This window comes from Aulostomus chinensis, chromosome 6, assembly GCF_037954235.1.
Source record: "Aulostomus chinensis isolate RoL2024-O1b breed Wild chromosome 6, RoL_Achi_v1.0, whole genome shotgun sequence".
Classification (NCBI taxonomy): domain Eukaryota; kingdom Metazoa; phylum Chordata; class Actinopteri; order Syngnathiformes; family Aulostomidae; genus Aulostomus; species Aulostomus chinensis.
In genome coordinates this window covers 16,877,133-16,897,854 of record NC_141325.1, presented here as the reverse complement: position 1 = coordinate 16,897,854, position 20,722 = coordinate 16,877,133, and positions in this window count along the sequence as shown.

The following is a 20,722-nucleotide window of genomic DNA, read 5'->3' as shown; positions in this document are numbered from 1 at the left end:
GGTCAAGGTTGGGTAACAATAAGTGTATTCACGATCAAAGTTGAACTGGAATCAAATTCAACCCGAGCAATTTTGTTAGGGTCGCATCCTGACAAATTTGTAACCCTGAAACCCCCAGCCACATGGGCCAAAGCAACAAGTTGCTACTTTTTTGGCAGTGGTCAGGCCCCGTTCATGATCAACTACTGGCACATCCACTTTTGTGTGCAGGCATCGCATCACGTTTCTATCACCTATTGGTAGTAGAGTTGATACAGTCTCAAGACTAGAGTAGAGTCATTTGACCTGCCAATTGCATCATTTCCCACTGGAGACAAAAGCCAAATGTTAGTGTTGATGCTGGTGGGATTTGTGCGGTGAGACAGGGGGTATGTGAGTGCACAATATTATACAGTTCCGATGCAACTGCAAGTTACACTAAGCCTGTGGGAGATGCTGTAAGGAAAAATGAAAGTGAGCCAATACATGATTTATTGCCTCACCCATCTGAATGGCTGTCTGAGTGAGAGGAGAACCAGGGAGGTCATGAGTCTGGTCTCTTCCTCCCTGGTCTCTTCCTCCCTCCCTATCTGCTGCCTATCTTCCCCCTCTTTCTCCTCTTTTTGCAGGAGCTGGAAGTAGTTCTGTTCTTGGTTAATTGCTGATGCTAAGCGCCTGCTGAGGAGAAATACACAAGCTACAATCAGCAGCATGCTTTAATTGTAAAGATATGTTGTTTTTTTCCCCCAACAATACAAAGGACAGAAATAAAAAAAACAGAACACATGAACTGCACGTGTCCAACCTTCACATAAATCTCCTTTCATTGCGAGAGACATAACAATATACAAATAACCAATGAGTTTCTGTCAAAAGTGCCCACATGTCATGAGAATAATCCCTCATAACCATGCACACACAATGTAAATCACTCAAATCAGAGCACACCGAAGCAGCAGGCAGGCACAAATGACACTGAGCGAAAGTATTATGGGAAAAATGTGTTACGTCTGGATAGATTAATGACTTAATTATGGCAGTTAAACCTCCAACCGTAACCGTTTCTCAAATGTTGCTTAGTTTCTCTCACACTGCAGAGATAATTACCTTTGCATTAACATGGTGGATGGAAATTAAAAGATGCACACGTAGAAGCAACTGTCAAGGTGACTGTGCCCTAAAACTGACCAAGGTAAAACAATTGGATTATTTCTCGAGAGGGTTTTCGTTCTTGTGAGTGAAAGAAATGGGAAAAGGAGGTCAAAATATCTTTCAAAATTGTGTGAGATTTCTAAAAAAATGTAAGTGGCTAATAATCCTTAGTGACATTTTCCTTCATCAAAATGCACCCATGAAAAATGCGAACAAGTGTTTAAAAATTAAAAAGTAGCTCTACACCATGTGTCCAGCATGTCACAGAGACATCTCTTTCATCAAGGAAACATTTCTGTTACTGCTTTCCAAAGATGTTGACAACGTTGGGAATATGAGTCGTATGAGTTCTCTGAATTCTGAGTTTATTCAGAAAAAGGGTTTTTGTCTTCTACCAAAAACCACTTCAAGCAAACCAGAAACTTTTTTCATCTACCTTTCTTGGTTCAATACTTCAAAAGACTTATGATATTTTGAGATATTTGAATCCCTGATCGTGGTGGCACGGTGGTGCAGGCCTAACAGCAAGAAGGTTCCAGATTTGAGTCCCGGCTCCAGCACGGGATCTTTCTGTGTGGAGTCTCCATGTTCTCCCTGTTCCTGTGTGGGTTCTCTCTGGTACTCCAGCTTCCTCCCACAGTCCAAAGACATCAAGAGGGGACGAGGCTGATTGATACTCTAAATTGACCGTAGGTGTGAATGTGAGTGTGAATGGTTGTCTGTCTCTATGTGTTGGCCCTGTGATGGACTGGTCCAGGGTGAACCCTGCCTCTTGCCGGAAAGCCGCTGGGATAGGCTCCAGGCCCCTGCGACCATTAACAGGATAAGCGGAAAAAAAATGGATGGATGGATGAATCCCAGATCTACATCCTGATCGCCTACAGAATGTTATCACTTGTTCCTTGTAATAATACCTTCAGCCACAAAATTTTAGGTAAAATCTATCGATTAGCTTTTGGGATATCTTGCTTCAAAACTAAAAAAAATCCAGAGCAACAGGCAAACAAACATATCTTCTGAGCACGTCATCTCCCTGAAAGTAAAAATTCAACAAAAAAATCTCTTTCTCCTGAGAAAAAGCCTTTCAAAGAGCAGAAAGACCAACTGCAGACAGAGCAGAGGTTATGTTATTGGCTAAAGCTACCTAGCTTCGGTACATGAGTGCAACAGTTCTGTGATATCATCAGACAGTGACACTAACATCTGTATTTAATATGGATGATTCCCTCATGGGATTATTTTACAGTTTTAGTGATTAAACTGGCCCTCCATAGCTGTCCAGATTGATTCTTGGTGAATGAAGAACATTGATCTGGTTTAGTTCCAAAAAAACTTGATTGCATTTCCAAGGATGAAAACAGTGATGTAAATGCCTCATATGTACCAGCTCTCTGCTGCTCCAGTTCTTATTTTCTATCGAGCAAGCAGCTGGTTGGTAATATTTCGCCCACAACTGGAGCCAAGCACTTCAGTCTGGAGGGGGTGGGGGCACCAAGCATTTGTCTTCCAGCATACTAATTTGTCTCCTTTTGGTGATAAACAGAATGTACCAGTTTAGCTCAAATTCAAGTCAAGTCAAGTCACTTTAATTTGTACAGCACCAAATCACTGCAAAAGGTATCTCATGACACTTAGGACCACACTCCTTCAATGAATTTACACCCAATAATTCTCCATCAGCAGCACATCCTGCAACAGCAGTGACAAAATCCTTCCTTTTTACAAGCAGGAAGGTTGAGCAGATCCAGGCTCAATGGGGATGGCGTTCTGCTTTGACCGGTTGGGGGAAAGAGAGCAGGAGAGCGGGGCAGAGACAAGGACAGCTAATGGAGGAAAACAGATATACAGAAGGAAAGAGAGGGACAGAGAAAAAGAGGGAGAGAAAAAGAAGAGACTGATGGACAGACGGGGACATGAGCAGGTGATGCTATGGGTGGCAGCTTGAGCCTCTTCAGGTCTGTCGTTTCCTCCAGCAGCAGCATCAGTCAGGGATCTGGGAAGTGGGGAAGCACAAAGGCTCGGAAGAAGAAGATGAGTTAATAACACATAGTCATGTCAAGTCAGTTTTATTTGTATGGCGCCAAATCCAACAAAAGTTATCTCATGACACTTTACAATTAGAGCAGGTCTAGTACCTCACTCCTTCAATGAATTTTCACCTTGACTTCTACCAGTTCTTGCCAACATGCAGGCAGCAGCGTTTTGGACCAGCTGGAGAGTCTTTATGGATTTAATGGTACAGCCTTATAGGAGGGAATGGCAGTAATCCAGCCTGGAAGTGACAAAAGAATGGCTGAAATGCCTGATCTTAGCGATGTTACGTAGATGAAAGAAAACAGTCCTGGAGATTTCTTTAATGTAGATCCTGATCCAGATCCTGATCAAAGAGAACTCCTAGGTTCCTTACAGTAGTGCTGGGGACCGGGATGATGCCATCCAGGGTATCTATCTTATTAGATAGGGTGTTCCTACGGTGTTTGTGCCCAGCACAATAACATCTGTTTTGTCAGAGTTTATTAAAAGAAAATTATGGGTTATCCATATTGTTATTTCTATTAGACAGGCCTCCAGTTTAGGCAGCTGATTTATTTCATGTGGATGCATTGGTAAGTACAGCTGTGTGTCGTCTGCATAGCAGTGAAAATTATTTGAGCGTGTCCTTATTATGTGACCTAGTAGAAGCAGATACAGAGTGAAGAGGACTGGTCCAAGCATGGATCCTTGTTGAACACCAGAGGAATCAACATTAGCAAGTACAATCTGAGATCGACCAAGTAAATATGTCCTAAACGAATTTAGTGCAGCTCCTTTAATGCCAATGACATGTTTCTGTCATGAACATAGCACAGGGTGTGCAGGACTCAACTGCAGGACACAGATCGGTGGGATCACACAAACGCAGTTTATTAACAGGCAGAGGTCGGTACACGGGAGATCAATAAACACAGCCAGAGGTATTCAAAAAGGTAAGAGGCAAAAGATGTCAAAAAATGAGCAAGATTAAAAACATCAAGGCTGTGACTATGGCTATTAGAAAGTGTGCTGGAACGTGAGTACAATACATCAACGAACTGGCAACGAGACAAGACACAAAGGGGGAATATATGCAGAACTAATGGGGAGTGATAAGCTACAGGTACGGCAAACACAATCAGGGATCAGGTGCACACAGATGGGGAGGGGACAGGGCAGACAGGAACCTGAAACAGATACAGGGGTGAGATCACAAAATAAAACAGGAAGACAAGACATGAAACATGAGGGAAAAAATAAAATACTTTACAGACAGAGGGACATGACAGTTCCAGTCTTTGTAATGATGTGATGATCAATGGTATCAAAAGCTGCACTGAGATCTAATAAGACCAGCACAGAGACCAGTCCCTCAACTGATGCCAGTAAGATGTCATTGGTAACTTTGACTAGAACTGTTTCTGTTTTATGATGAACCCTGAAACCTGACTGGAAATCCTCCAATAAACTGTTGCACTGGAGAAAGTCACAGAATTGTTTAGCAACTGCTTTCTCCAGAATTTTGGAGAGAAAAGGAAAATTTGATATTGGTCTGTAGTTGGCCAAAACTTCTGGATTCAGGGTTGTTTTTTTGAGAAGGGGTTTAATTACTGCCACTTTAAAGGACTGTGGTAAGTAACCAGATAACAGCGACACATTGATCATATAGGTGCTAACGAGGGGTAGAGAGTCTTTAAGCAGCTTAGTTGAGATGGGTTCTGGGAGACAGATGGATGGTTTAGAGGAGGAAATTATTGTACTAAGTTCATGAAGGTTAATGGGAGAAACGCTATCCAGGTATATGTCCAGGCCAACAGCTGCCTAGGAATTCTGGGATTCTAGATTACATGATGCCATCACTCAAAAAAAAAAAAAAGATATCTTGGATTTACTTAAAAATGTTATGTCAAGTGGTTCCACATGACTTTAAGTAGATCTTAATTAACCAGTTTTCATTTGATTTACTCAATTTTTTAAAGTATATTATACAACAGTAAATTAAGTGACTTAAACTTAATTTGGTTACTTTCTTTTTATGTATGACGCCTATATCAAACTTATGTGATATAGTTAAGCAAATGAATTGGATATACATTAAAGCAATATAGGATTGAATAAGAGCAACTTGACGTGATTTCGTCCCAACTGAGATTAGTTTGTCAAATTAACATGTTAAAAATAGAAAGAACTGTTCACAGAGGGAGAAAAAAATACCACAAGTTCTATCAAAACAGCACTCAATTAAGTAATAATCAAACAGCCTGTTACATAAAAATACTTAAAAACATAAAATGCTTCACATGTATACATTTCAGACAATTACTTTATGAATTGTAATTACTTTCCCATGAAAATGCTTTGTTCTTCAAATTAACTTGAAAAGTATAAGGAAAAAAAAAAATCAAAATTCTGTACTGTAGTACCACCAAGATTTAAAGAGCACCCTTAAGTACATTTTAATGTAAAATTATAAAATGCCACAGTAATTTTTTTTTATTTTTTTTACTTTCAATGAACATATTGCCACTAAATGAAAACATTTTTTGAGATCTTAGCTCCTTCTATGTCAAGGGTTATGCCTCTTGGACAGGGGTCACAGGCTTTAACTGGTTCAAATAACAGCAGAACATTAACAGTATGATGAAGTGTCTGTGCAGGAGACTATGTAAATTAGCATCAGAACTCCATGAGGTTGCCACAACCTTTTACCAGCAAGGCAGCTTATAGCAACTGAAACTGTTGTACACACAATTTGACATATAATGAGAAAAATTACGGCAAGAAGAAAACTCAAACAATCTTATGTCCGTGGGCCAAATGGAAAAAAAAAAAAAAACCTCTTAACAGAGGACTTCACAAAAGCATCAACAGGCCAAATTTGGTCCCAGGTCAGTAGTTTGATACTTTAGAGTTCAATCTGGAACTTCTACCTTTCAGGATAACAAAAACATTTCAGCACACTGAATAGCCCTCAGGTCACAACACCAGGTTTCATGCATTCATTCCAGCAGTTTGTTTTTGAGGACCTGGATTTTGTTTGAAAGTTTGCGTGTATCAAGTTCCATCAGGATGTTTTGAATGCATTCAAAAGGGTACCTGAGGTCAGTTGGATAGCTCAGGTTCAGGTCGTAGATGATCCCAAACAGTAAGGCACAAGCAGTGGCGACATCTTGAAGCACCTGCACACCTTCAACGATGATGCAAACATCTTCTGGAGACTGATCAACGTCTGCACCTGGTTGTTTCATCAAATAGATGCCGATGAAACATTCAAAAAATAAAAAAAAACCTTTTGGGAGAAAATGTAAAGACCCTATTAAGGGAAAAATTATCCAACAAACAAGTGGTATTTGATAGGTTCATCAAAGTGTGAAAATCGTATATTTTGTGATATTTGTAGGAATAATGAAAGTGAATGTGGAGGTAAAACACAACCACTCTCCTTCAGAAAGGCACTGAATCTTGGCAAGTCAATTACAAAATTTGACACATCGATGAGAACATATTTAGCACTCTATTCAATATTGAATGAAAACATCCCTTTTCAAACAACGAATGACACTTACTCTGTGCTCCTTCACTAGCTAGTCTTCATTGAGATACAAAGCTAGTGCTTGGAGGCTGCAAGCTCTCCTTGTTGCGATGGAGTCATAAACACAACAGGAAATATACTGTATAAAAAAGTCATTGACATTTAGAACATGAGAGACAAGAGCTCCTCCTGTCTTGCAGAACGCTCTGGCCAGCTTGTCAGAGTAGTGGTCCAGCTGTGACATAAACTTTGGGATAAGTGGGATGGCGGTAATGCGCATGAACTCAGCACTTACCGAGGTATGTATTTAGACAAAAACACAAAGTACAGAAGTTTAACTCACAGTTTAAAACTTAGAAGTCTGCCAAAACTAGACAAGGCAAGGCAAGTTTATTTGTAGAGCACAATTGGTAAAAAAAAAAAAGGCAATTCAAAGTGATTTACAGATATATGAAATCAAAAGAAGGCAAATAAAATCATTCCATAAAACAAAAAATTAATTGTTAATTAAATAAATTAAAAATGAAGAGCGCAGATAAAATCCTTTCAGTTGTCATATGCACAGTTAAATAGAACTGTTTTCAGCCTGGATTTGAACAGTGTCAGAGGTGAGGCCTGTCACAAATTCTGGAAGACTGTTCCAGATTTTAAGAGCATAAAACTGAAATGCAGCTTCCCCTTGTTTAGTCTTGACCACCAGCAGGAGACCACTTCCTGAGGTTCTAAGAGTCTGTGTTGGTTCATATGGCTCTAACATGTCAGAGATGTACTTGGTGCTAAACCATGAAGAGACTTGTACACAAGCAGAGCTGTTTTACAGTCTATTCTCGGTCGTATTTCCTGTTTCTAGTCAGGACTCGGGCAGCAGCATTCTGGATGTACTGCATCTTCTACACTGCCATCATCCGGTCTGTCCTCTGCACCTCCATCAGTTGGGTTTGGATCTGCCACTAAAAAGGACAGGTCCAGATGGACAATCAGGTCTGCAGAGAGGGTCATCGGTGCTGACCTTCCCTCCATCCAGGACTTGTACCCGTCCAGAGTAAGGAAACGGGCAGCCAACATCTCTGCAGACCCCTCACATTCTGGACACAGACTGTTCAAGCTCCTTCCCTCTCGCAGGCATTACTGAGCACTGTTTGCCAAAACCAGCCGACACAGGTACAGTTTCTTTCCCCAGGCTGCTGCTCTGATGAACTCTTACCAGTCAGAAGAACCACGACAACGAACACCTCTCATGCACATTTGCACCACCTCGCTCGGATACGGTTGAATTTGCACTGTTCACTCATATACATACTCACTTACTAATTATATGTTGTACATAGGTTGGCTTGTATATATTATTCTAGTAATATGACATTTTATTTTTATTTTGTCTTATTCTATTATTTTTATTCTGTATAAACCTCTCCACAACTTTGTTTTCAAAGAGAGCTTAGTACACCACAGTCAAATTTCTTGTTTGTGCTACAAACTTGGCCAATAAAGCTGATTCTGATTCTGATTCTATCTTACAGCTTGTTTCGAGAGCCCAGTGAGCAGGCCATTACAGTTGTCTAACCTGCTGGAGACAAGCGCATTGATCAGTCTTTCTAAGTCTGGTTTAGACACTATTCCTTTGATTCTGGCAATGTTTTTAGATGGTGAAAAGCTGCTGATGTTATTGATTTAATGTGGCTGTTAAAGTTCAGGTCTGAGTCCAATATTACCCCTAGATTTCTAACCTGATTATTAGATTCTAGAGAGAGTGTCTCAAGGTGACTGATAACACCTTCTCTTTGTTTCTGTGGGCCACAGACAATGATTTAAGTTTTGTGTGAGTTTAGCTGGAGAAAATTGTTTTGCATCCACACACTGATCTGGTCCATGCAGTGACATGAATGAATGACAATGAATCTACGGGCCCATGTTCTCCTGCAGTCAGTGACACATAGATCTGAATGCCATCTGCATAATTGTGGTAGAACACATTATAGCTGCATATTAGCTGGCCTAATGGAAGCATGTACGGATTGAACAATAGGGGTCCCAGAATTGACCCCTATTGAACCCCGCAGGTAATTACCATTTGGTGTGAGACACAGTTACCAATTTCAACAAAGTATCTCCTGTCCCTGAGATAGGACGAGATAGTATCATCACAAGATAACCATTTCCAAAATTCTATCCATCCTATTTCTTCCGCTTATTCATATTAAGGATCGGGGGGGGCTGGAGCCTAACCCAGCGGCTACAGGCAAGAGGCGGAGTTCACCCTGGACAGGTCGCCAGTCCATTGCAGGGCCAACACATATATACAAACAACCATTCACACTCATAGCCACACCTACAGTCAATTTAGAGTATCAATCAGCCTCGTCCCCAGTTGCATGTCTTTGGACGGTGGGACGGTGGGAAGAAGCTGGAGAACATGCAGACTCCACACAGAAAGATCCAGTGCCCACCGTACCGCCTCCCATTTCCAAAACATATTTCATCTCAGTCTCGTATACACACATACATATATATATATATATATATATATATATACATATATACATATATATACATACATATATATATACATATATATACATACATATATATACATATATATATATATATATATATATATACACACACACACACACACACACTGTATATACACTGTGTATATATATATATATATAAATAAAAATGTCCAATATCAATATGTCTGAATATCCAGTCACACTATGTGTTGACTCAGTTTATCAAACTTGGTTTAAAATAAAAAATTACATCTACTATATCTACACATATGCAATATTTTTTTTAAGAATTTGTGCTTAAATTTATTTTCATCACAACTTTCACATTTTGTATATTTGTAACCTACTAAAAATTGTAGACTTAAGCCCACATTATCAATTTTTTAAACATTACGCTCACTTGTTATACTTCCAGATTTGGGAATTTAATTTTGTATGCTTATGGTATGGTATGTTGCTGATGTAACACAGATGATGTCCATCTCTTCCATCTCTCGTTAAATTGAGCCTCCTGTAGCTGTAGGCGATGTATCATTTTTTCCATTCTGTAGATTTCCTCTATAAGGTGGATCCACTGGTCCTTTGTAGGGGAAAGACATATACTTGGTATATGTCTTTTGCGCTCACATTTTCTTCAGTTCAATTACATAAATAAAGTACTTTACAAGACATAGGAATTGGATATGCAAGAATTTTAACCAATGTATTGTGTATCATTTGCCCAAATCGTCTGATTCGATCACATTCCCAAAAAATATGCGAGAGGTCCACGTTCAAAAAAAAAAAAAAAAAAAAAACGCTTACAGAAGTCCCGAAATAATTTTGAGGTTATTTAATGATTTTTTAATGGCTTTGTTGAAAAACTAACAAACAATGCAAACGCTTGGGAGTTAGCAAAACAGAAGAAGAATGACCGGACATGCATAATTCTCATCATAGTTTACCTCAGCGTCCACCATAATATAATAACAAAATAACGCTAATATTTTATGAAGAAATGGTCGTGAAAAGATATTTACTTACCTCTATATCAAGAATGGCTGCACATCCAAAACGTGTACCTCCAAGTGAAAATCTCCAACCTATGGATAATTGCGTGCTTTTGAATGAGATCGCAGAGGATGTACTGTGTCCTGAAGGGGAAAAACTACTCTATTAGCTGAGTGCTTTTCATTTGAAAGAATTCTTACTTTACAGAGTTGAGCTGGGGAATGTAGTATTCTGAGCATGTCTGTGATAAACGCTGTGTCGTGTGATGATGTAAGCAAGGTGCAGCAGAGTGCAAAGTGTATTGGGTTGTACAATAAAAGTTGGAGGCACACGTTTGCCCCAGTGAGACCAACATAAACTGTTGTGTTTATTTACACAATTAACTGTCAGTAATGCAAAAACATTACATGGTGTCAGACAATACTTGTACGCATCAGCCTGCTGATGGAAGATGGAGAGTACAGGTGTCACCACGCCACGGATGGATTGGGACTCATCTAACCTTCCTGATGCTTTGAGAAAGTTTCGCCAACCTGCTGAGCTGATGTTTTCGGGATCCCTACACACTAAAGAAAAGGAGGAAAAGTGCAGCTAATTGCTTCTTTGGATCAGTGAGAAGGGCTGTGACATATTCAACACGTGGACTCTTACGTACAATGGACGAAAGGAAACTGCTGAAGACGTATTACAACAGGTTTGAAGCCTATGTGATGCCAAAAGCCAACCCATTTTTGCACGTAATAAGTTCCATGAGAAGACACAAGGGGAAAATGAGTTTTGACTAGTGATGTTCGATACCACCAATTTCATTTCCCATCCGATACTGAGTAAAATTCATGCTGGTATCGGCGATACCGATCCGATACCGATACTTTGTGCAATTACACCTAATGTGTCTGGTAAATCTGAAGAAAAAGTAGTGTATTTCAAATCATAGCCTCACAAAAATACAAGAAATCCAAGTCATTTCTTATATATATTTCAAACTTGAGGCAGCAGCCTTCTTCTTATACAAGCCAACAGAAAAACAGAAAAAACAGAGGACACAGCCATATAAAATATATGAAAATAGTCTCAAGTTCAAGAAGAAAATATGTAAAATAATAAACCCTATTATTAATCCAAGATGAACTCATGCAACTATTTTTTGAAGTGTGTATTTATTTTGTTACTTTTCATAACCATATTAATTTGAACAACTTCAACAGCAACAGTGCTTAGCACCGCTTATGTTCCATATTTTTAATTGTTACCTGGATAGTGCCTGCCTGCAGCACAGAAGGACTCGGCCAGAGACGTCTGTCTTGCCCTACCAGCAGCAGCACCTGAAGCTGCGCTCTCCTCTTCTGTCCGATTTACAGCATATGCCTCATACTCTGTGTTGTGGGATAACCTCAGGTGTTTCACGAGGTTTGTTGTGTTGCCACAACTTCTTACTGTTTTCACACATATATAGCACACTGCCTCTTGGCTGTTTGTGGAGCTGAAGTAGCTCCACGCAGCACTCCGTTTACGCGCCGCCATTGCGAGTGAGTGAGTGACTGAGCGAGAGCAAGCAGCGCGTGAGCGCTGCTGTGCTTCCGCATTACGCTCTTACCCAGGCGGAAGAAAAAGTAGTTCCCACCAACTATGTCATTTATCCAAGATCTCGATAGTTTAAATATTTTCCACTTTGTTCTTGTTAATAATATACATAATCTCAAATGACTTAAGTATCAAAAGGATCGATATTTTGATTTGAGAATCGATTTTAGAACCTCGAGATCTGGTATTGGAAGTATCGATATTTCAGTATTGATCCGCACATCACTAGTTTTGACCAGTTTGTAATTGAGCTAAGGCTACTACTGAAAAACTAGCAAGGTGATGATTAGAGAACGTATTGTTTTTGCCATTAACTCACCAAGAGAGTGTGAAAAGCTGCTTTGGCATGGTCCAGACCTCGCACTCGAGAAAGCCATTGACATCACTTGTTCGCATGCACTTTCACAGCAAAAATGAAAGACAATGGTTAGCCCTGTTGCTAATATGACCAGTCACTGCATGCAGTTAGCAGGATGACAACCAAAATGGAGCAAACATGCAGTGGATGCAAAATGACCATCGGGACAGATGGTGACAGTGCTGTTAGGAGCAAAGAGTGTGGTGCATGTGGGCGAGAGCACAGCCACACAGAGGACTGTCCAGCAAAGGGACGTCAATGTAACAATTTAACCATTTTGCTTGTTAGTTCACAAACTCAGTACACAAACACCACAGAGGCAGGCAAAATGTCCGCCCAAAAAAGTGCATGCTGTCTCAGACTGCACGAGCAGACCTCACCTGAGCTGTATATTGACAAGATTAAAAAACTTTATGCAAACACAGCCAGAGAACAGGCATTTGCAGAAGTACAAATAGGCAAAGCGAGGCACAAATTAATGTTCAAAGCTGAAACAGGTGCCCAAGCTAATGTGATACCACTAGACATGTTCCACAAAACGTTTGGAAGTGTAATGCTTGGCCCACCTGACAGTGATATTTTAGGATACGGAGGACGGAGGCTGACACTTAAAAGAACTTGCAAACTAACATGCAGATACAAAAATGAAACAGCCATGTCAGATTTTGACGGAGTGTATATGGAAAATGCTCCCCCTGTCTTGGGTCTGAGAGCTTGTCTTGTCTTACTGGTACACACAGATGAAGCACAGCCAGGAACACACACAAGCATCACAACAGAGTTTGTTGATGTTTTCAAGGGCATTGGACTGTTTCCTGGAGAATATGTTCTTCACCTCAAGCCGTCAGCTACACCACTGGTGTGTCTGCCTCACCGCATCCCATATGGTCTCCGTTGCAGGTTTAAGGATAAACGAAGAAATGGTGAAAATGGACATCATCCAAAAAGTGACAGAGCTGACCGAGTGGGTAAATGCTTTAGTGGCAGTGGAAAAGCCTAAAACTGGAAAGCTTAGGGTGTGCCTCCATCCTCGCTCCCTAAACAAAGCCATACCACACTATCTATTTCCCACCCTGGATGACATCACACCGAGACTAGCCGGAGCACAATATTTCACGTTGCTAGATGCCAGATCTGGTTACTGGACAATCAAGCTAAGCCTTGAATCATCCATGCTGACCACCTTCAACACCATCTATGGCAGGTACAGGTTGAGCACAGGATGAAAATCAAAAAAAAGGGTGGATGAGGCTTACGAAGGGCTCCAGGGCATAGCAGCCATTGTGGACGACATCCTGGTATATGGCCGCACAAAGGAGGAGCACAATGCAAACCTACTTGCCATGTTTGACAGAACTAGAGAGAGAGGGATAAAACAACGAGGGCAAGAGCATCATATGTGTAACTGAGGTGAGCTATTTTGGTCACAGATTGACACGAGAAGGCATCCGGCCTGACCCTAATGAGGTCAAGGCAATCAGAGAAATGGCTCCCCATCAAAGTAAGGCAGAGCTGGAGACCATACTTGGCATGGTCACCTACCTCTCCAGGTTTGCCCCCAGACTCTCTGAGGCAACAGTCCTCCTCAGACAACTGTTAATAGAGAGAAGTGAGTTTGCGTGGGACTCAAATCATGACATCGCTCTCCAACAAGTGAAAGACCCGTTGACACAGGAACCTGGCCCTGTACTCACATACTTTGACCACATAAAAGGCATTAAGCTGCAGGTCGACGCATCCAAATGTGGATTAGGAGCCATGCTGCTACAAGGAGAGAAACCAGTCACGTACACATCCAAAGCACTGACTGAGACTGGAGAAAACTGAGCTCAGATAGAAAAGGAGCTGTATGCAGTGCTGTTTGGATGCAAACGGTTTCATCAGTACCTCTACGGTAAACAGGTGGTTGTCGAGTGAGACCACAAAGTGCTGGAGTCAATCATGCCAAAACCTCTGGAAGCGGCTCCCCCATGACTGCAACAAATGACACTGTAACTACAGTGATATGACATCATCATTACGCACAAGCCTGGAAAACAAATACCAGTTGCAGATACACTTTCCAGAAAGCCCATTAAGTGCAGTGAGAGCTCACTGAGTGAAGGTATGGACTGGCTAATATAGGCTGTGGTCAGGAATGTACCAGTAAGTGACAACAAAATGGCAGAGATCAGAGCCACCACAGTGCAAGATGAGCAGCTCTCAATATTGAGGTGGGTCATCACCTCAGGGTGGCCCGGGTCACATAAGAAATGTCCACCTGCAATTTCAGCATACTGGAATCACAAGGACGAGATATCAGAATCAAACAGCATCCTGCTCAAAGGAGAAAAAAATCATCATGCCCCACTCACTCAGACCATAAATGCTTTCACGCAATCACACCGGACACTTAGGGATCAAAAAATGCAAGCAGACATACTCCTCTGGCCTGGAATGGGCAAACAGATAGAGGCGTTGGTAGAATCCTGTAATATCTCCTTGGAGTGATGCAACCCCATCCAAAAGGAGCCAATGATATCGTATCCTATTTCAGAGCGATCTTGGCAAGTGATTGCAACAGTTCTGTTTATGCGGAACAATACCAAAGACATCATTGCTGTCGATTACAACAGCAGATACTTTGAGGTGGAAAAAATCACCAGCCTCACAACCAACACAGTCATCAAAAAACTCAAGGCCATGTTTGCTAGGTTTGGAGCCACAGACACCAGTCACCAACAATGGACCCTGTTATAGTTCACAGGAGTTCAAAGACTTTGCGCATCCATGGGACTCTGTACCCACAGAGCAATTGGTTAGCTGAAAGGACTGTCCAAACAGCCAAGGCCCTCATGGACACAGCGCACCCACAGTGGACAGACCCCTACCTGAGTGTATTAGAATATAGAAACACCCCGGTTGATGGACTGAAATCGCCAGTGCAGCTGTTGATCAGCAGGAATCTGCGCTCAATCCTCCCGACCACTGACAAACAACTTGAACCAGATTGTATGCCGCAACACAATTCGCAGCAGGAGGGAAACCTACCAGAAACATCAGAAACTGTACTATGATAAGACTGCAAAGACATGACCTGCCCTTCCAGCAGGAGCCACAATCTGTTTCCAGCTGCCAAGTGGAAAGTGGGAGCCTGCGACAGTCATAGATTCAGCAGACACACAGAGGTCATACAACATCCTCACAGGTGAAGGTCATGTGCTCAGATACAACAAACGTCTCCTCCCAAGGATTGAGAACAAAACAGATGAAGACGCACCAACTCGAGATTCTGATCCTGAGAATGTTTAGCCAGTGACTATGCAGCAGGACACCGGGGGTCAAACAGGCCTCAAAGAACCCCTGTACTTTACTGCCACTCGGTCAGGTCGCATAGTGAAACCAAGAGACAGACTAGACCTGTAAAAGTAACATGTTGAAATGTGAAATTATGTCATGTTGTTGATGTTGGAAGTGTTTATTTTGATGCTGCAGTTAAGAAATGTCAGAGTTAGCACAATATGATCTGTTGTATTGCTAATGTACTGCAGGACTCACCTGCGAGGGACTATACGGGCACACGGCTGGCCCGGGGGGGACCTCGCTCAATTCAGCAAGCTTGCAAGGTTGCTCAAGGCCTGTCCAGGACAGCCAGAAGCTCCCGGCCTGCTAGCAGTAGGCGGTCTCGTTGGATCCTGCTCTTGTTCCTGCGGTCATCACTCCTTATCTGTGCTCCTTAGTCTGGCCTCCGGGCCGACCCCCAGACTCTCCGTGCTCTTCAAGGCCCCCGACGGTCCCCAGACTCTCTGTGCCTCTCTGCTCGGCCCCAGGCTGCCCTCCTGAGTCACATTTTTTGGTTTTGCTTGTTTTTGGCGTTGACACGTCTCTTCTATTAAGACCAGGTATCACCCAGAAAATTTTCCAGTTATCAATAAAGCCCACTTCGTTTGCTGACAGCCGGTGGTTGAACAATGACATGTGGCTAAATGTCATCACTGGTCCCAGGGGGCAAGGGTCCAAAGACCACGTCTGACATTGTCTTTACAAATGTATACACCGACTCAATATTTATTTTAGTGCCCTCTAAATGGCATTGAATATTGTTACCACCAATGTGAATAACAATTTTACCATATTTATGGTTACTTTTAGCCAGCAGTTTTAAATTTGACTTGACACTGCCTGCTCTGGCCCCAGGAATACATCTGACTGTGGTCGCCAGTGTGGGTAACTACACTCCTCAGAATGGAACTCCCAGTTACCAGAGTTGTTTTCTCAGCGGGTGTGTCACAGAGTGGGGAAAACCTATTTGAAACATGAACCAGTGGTTGGTCATGGACAGTAGGCTTCTGCTTAGGACTACACTTCCTTCAGACAGTCACCCAGCTGCCCTGGTTTCCCGGCTGCTCGGGAGCCGCTGGGGAAAAGCTAGTTGGCGATAAACCTGTCAGAGCTTAGTTAGGGCGGTCCGTACCAGCTGATGGGGGCTAGCTTTAGCGGCTAATTGTTTGGATTCATCAGTGTGGAGCCACCGCAGGTCCAGTTCAACTTCCATAAGCCTCGCCTCCAGCGCTACAGGCAAACTACATATAACACACAGATCAGCATCACTGAAGGAGGCAGAGGAGTAACTGACATGTGACACACTGAGCAGGAGAGGGGAGAGTGAGAGGCCATGTTCTATTTGTATGCTACCAGACCAGGCTATTTATTATTAATCTTCAGCTGTGACATCTAACTCCAAAATACAGACATCTTAATTAAAGTGTGTTAACATTAGTGTTGCTAATAACTCACAACTTTGAAAAAAGTTTTTTTTTTTTTTCCCCTATTGATTCTGCTGGCTGCCAAGGCTGTGGGAGGTGGCAACCTTGCTTTGGGACATGACTAATCTTGTCATTTTGCTAAAGTCACTCACTTTTGGTTCTTCTAATGCTTTATTTAACTGGTCAATATCTTCCATCAGGCAGGGAAGTTAGTGTCTTTCTGTATGTGTTTGATACACAACATGCAGACATTTTTGTGACAGTAACACTGGTTGTGTATGTGTGTAACATGAAAGTTGAACAATAATATGCTGAAGGGGGGGGCAGGCAGGCGAGGGCTGCGGAGTCAGTGACAGACTGCTGTATTCGATGTGACAACACAAGAAAAGGCATTTGAGACAAAGCAATGTATCATCAATACATAAACACACAATGAAACTTTTGTGTTTGAGAGCCAAGAAGCTCTGAAGTGAAACCCCATTATGCCCTCTTTCATCTCCACCGTCTGTTCTTCCACTCAATAACAAGTTGCTCTTCTTTGTTTGAGTGAATCATGACCATAAATCAAAGGCTGGCTTAAAACGCTCATTAGAGATGACAATGGTTTGGAAGGAGGCTTTGACAGGTGGTTAAAAATTGATAGCAATTTAAAAAAATTAGACATTTGAGGAAAAGGTTGCAGAGGGGGGCAGTTTTAAGAGATCAGATCATGGGAGCCCTTGGGTGGCTGCTTGTTGCTAGGCAACAAAACAGATAGGGTTTGTGGTAGGGGAGAAATCTTTAGAGAGGTTACAGCAACTAAGATGCTGTGGCTGTGTTCTAAATCCACTATTCTCTCACCATTATTTGCATTCATTTTTCATATGCAAATTACAATAAAAGACATTGTGAATGTTGCATGGTGTGAGGGACAAACCACTCCAACGTGACACAGACAAACTCCAACACATTTCAGATTTAAAAAATATATATACATCTAGCAGACGAAAGTAACTAGGAAGAGTCCTTTGATAGTGACAGCATGATGAGAAACAGAAATCACAATAGTGCACGAGATGTACCATGTCATCATCGCTGGAGAAAAATTGTAGACTGTGACAACACGAGCCGATGTATTTATAAATGACATGGGTGAGGGTGACTGCCAAAACATTCAGACTAGGCTTTGTAGAGTCTGCTTAGACTAAACTGAGCAGAAGGAAAGTACAAAGTCAAACTGGATTCTTGATTGTAGCCAAAACCAGACAACACAACTGTGCTCAAGACATGAATGGACTGGTAATATGAATATAGTCAGACTCAAGATGAAAATGAGTGAACAGTTTCCACTCCCGTGTACTCCTGATTCACCCTATCTTTAAATGGGAGACAAAAAAAATGGCAGTAATTACAGCTCTCTGGGGTTTGTGGATTACATAATAAATCCCTGTCCATGAAATACATTTTATGATTTAAGTATCCCATTATTATGATATATTTCTAACATAAATCCCAGAATTATCATTTTTTAAAATCTGAATTCCTAATTAATCACGACACCACAATCAATTAAAGAGTCCCCACTCTACAATTCATGTAAGTGTAGCACGTTGACAACCAATGGTGTCAATGCTGTACCAGTTTCACATTTTTTTATGTATTATAAGTAATGCAATTAGTGCTGTACATTTCTGTAAAATAATTCAATGTGTTGTGCGCCTAACACATAATTACGTTCCTTCTTTTAGCTTGAAACAAACAAATAAATGCACATTATTTGATGTACATGAATGATTTCTTGCTTTCTCCAATGTGTACATGCATTCATATATGTTGTAATTGTGTGCATATGTACATATACATGTTGTGTTAACATTGAAGGCATCAATGAAGTATGTCTGCTTTTGAAAACATTGACATTGCTACCTGCTCCAGCTTCCAGATTGATCGACAGTATCATGTGATGCTGGTGTCAACCATGAACAGAACGGTAACAGGGCTGGTCCAGCATCAAATATGGATTAAAAGAGTTTCATTATCATTATGGATTTATTGTGCAAAGACTCCTAAAAGTTAGTGATCTTCCAGGTGGGATTTTAAAGTTTATATATTAACCCTGGACTGGATTTGGGCGGTTAGTTCTGAAATTTTTTTTTTAACATGTTGCTAATACATCCCACTACACAGCAGCTTTTCTGCATTTTCTACTTCCGATCAGAGGGAACTGACAATGAGAGACCTACGCACAATACCAAGTCAACAGAGAGTGAATTAGTCTGAACTCAGTTGTTGTGGTGGGAATATTCCATCACTGTTAGGCTCAGTGCTTTAGAAGCATCTTACTCGAGTCACATTCAATTTATTTTTACTGCTGATCTACCATCATCAGACTGTTCAAAATGGGCACACAAGCCTGTCTTTTATAATAAATGTAAGTGATTAGTGAGGGCAGTCGAATTTATCTTGAGGATGATTATGTGAAAGCTGCTTATGTCTGTTCACTGCTCCTCATTGTCATTGACAGTCCAAATAATCCTCCAGTGACAGTAATCTTCCCGCCTTGGAGCTTTTAACTGAGGTTTAACCTTTGTTTACACCCTGTTGTCCTTTGGAAGAGCCGTTCAGCTACTTGAATACTTAGATACATCTCATGCTTATCGATATCAAGTATGAGAAATATCTGTTTGCTCTGATATATATACAGTATGTATGTGTATATATATATACTGTATATATATATATATATATATATATACCCACACACACAGTGCGACAGTGCTAACCACCGTGCCGCCCTTAATTATATCTTGCTAATTAGCTTTCTTTAGTTTGTAACAAATTATCCTTTTATTGACTGTCTGAGAAGAGAGGCCTCATATACATTAAGCCCCTTCACCTCTGTCTCTACTTTGCACTCTCTACTTTTTTGGTCTCATGCTCTTAATGGTGATAAATACAAAACTAAACCTATTGTCATGGAGTACAACACTTTTATAACTCATAACATTGCTGAAAACAGACCTCCACATGATTCCACTTATAACTGCTTGTGAGAAGCAAAAGCAGGGCTATTATGTTTGAGAGATGTGTTCTGTCCAGAGAAGCGGTGAGATGTGCGAACTTTCAACACGTGAGCTGACAGCAAGTGGTCTTCCATCTGGCCAAAAAGCCATCACAGCCCCAAATCATTACGGTATTCACTTGCAGGGATAAACAGCCACAATTCACTCTGGGGCTAGTTTCTCCTGTGAAAATGGCAACCTTTCTCCATAACACCTGTATGAATAATTTAGAACTCTGGGCTCTATCAGAGACTGTCAGAAATGTCAGCTGGCTGGAAGTACTCTTGGCTGCCCCAAGATGATGTTGTCTCTACACCCTGCGGTGGGGATAGAGAGTTGCACACACACACCCAGCCAAATGCCACAGCTTTTTCAGTGCCAGAGCCCTTCAGGACACACAGAGCTGAACATACCTGTGGAGAGCAAACTGGAGCAAGTTTTTAGCACTAGGTTGTTGTTAAATATGTCTTTTTCCATAAAAATGGAGGCACTGCTGCTTTAGTCTTCATCTGCTAAAAGGGAAATAGCAGCTCACAAACCTTTGTCAACACTCTCTCCAATAAACCAGGGGGATTTTTCATATTCTATGATAAACATCCACAGATTTACCCCACCTAGCATAGCCCAAATGTTCTTTTCCAGGTTATACAATATGGCAAATGTGGAGGGGAAAGTCTACCAAGAAAGATTAAGTGATAAAAGAAAAGTAGACATTGTCTTTGGAGTTACTCAAACTCAAATCTCCTCCACATCCAATAAAGACTCTGTTGCACCCTTGTAGGACCTTGTCAGAGGCAAATGAGGCAGCAGGCCAA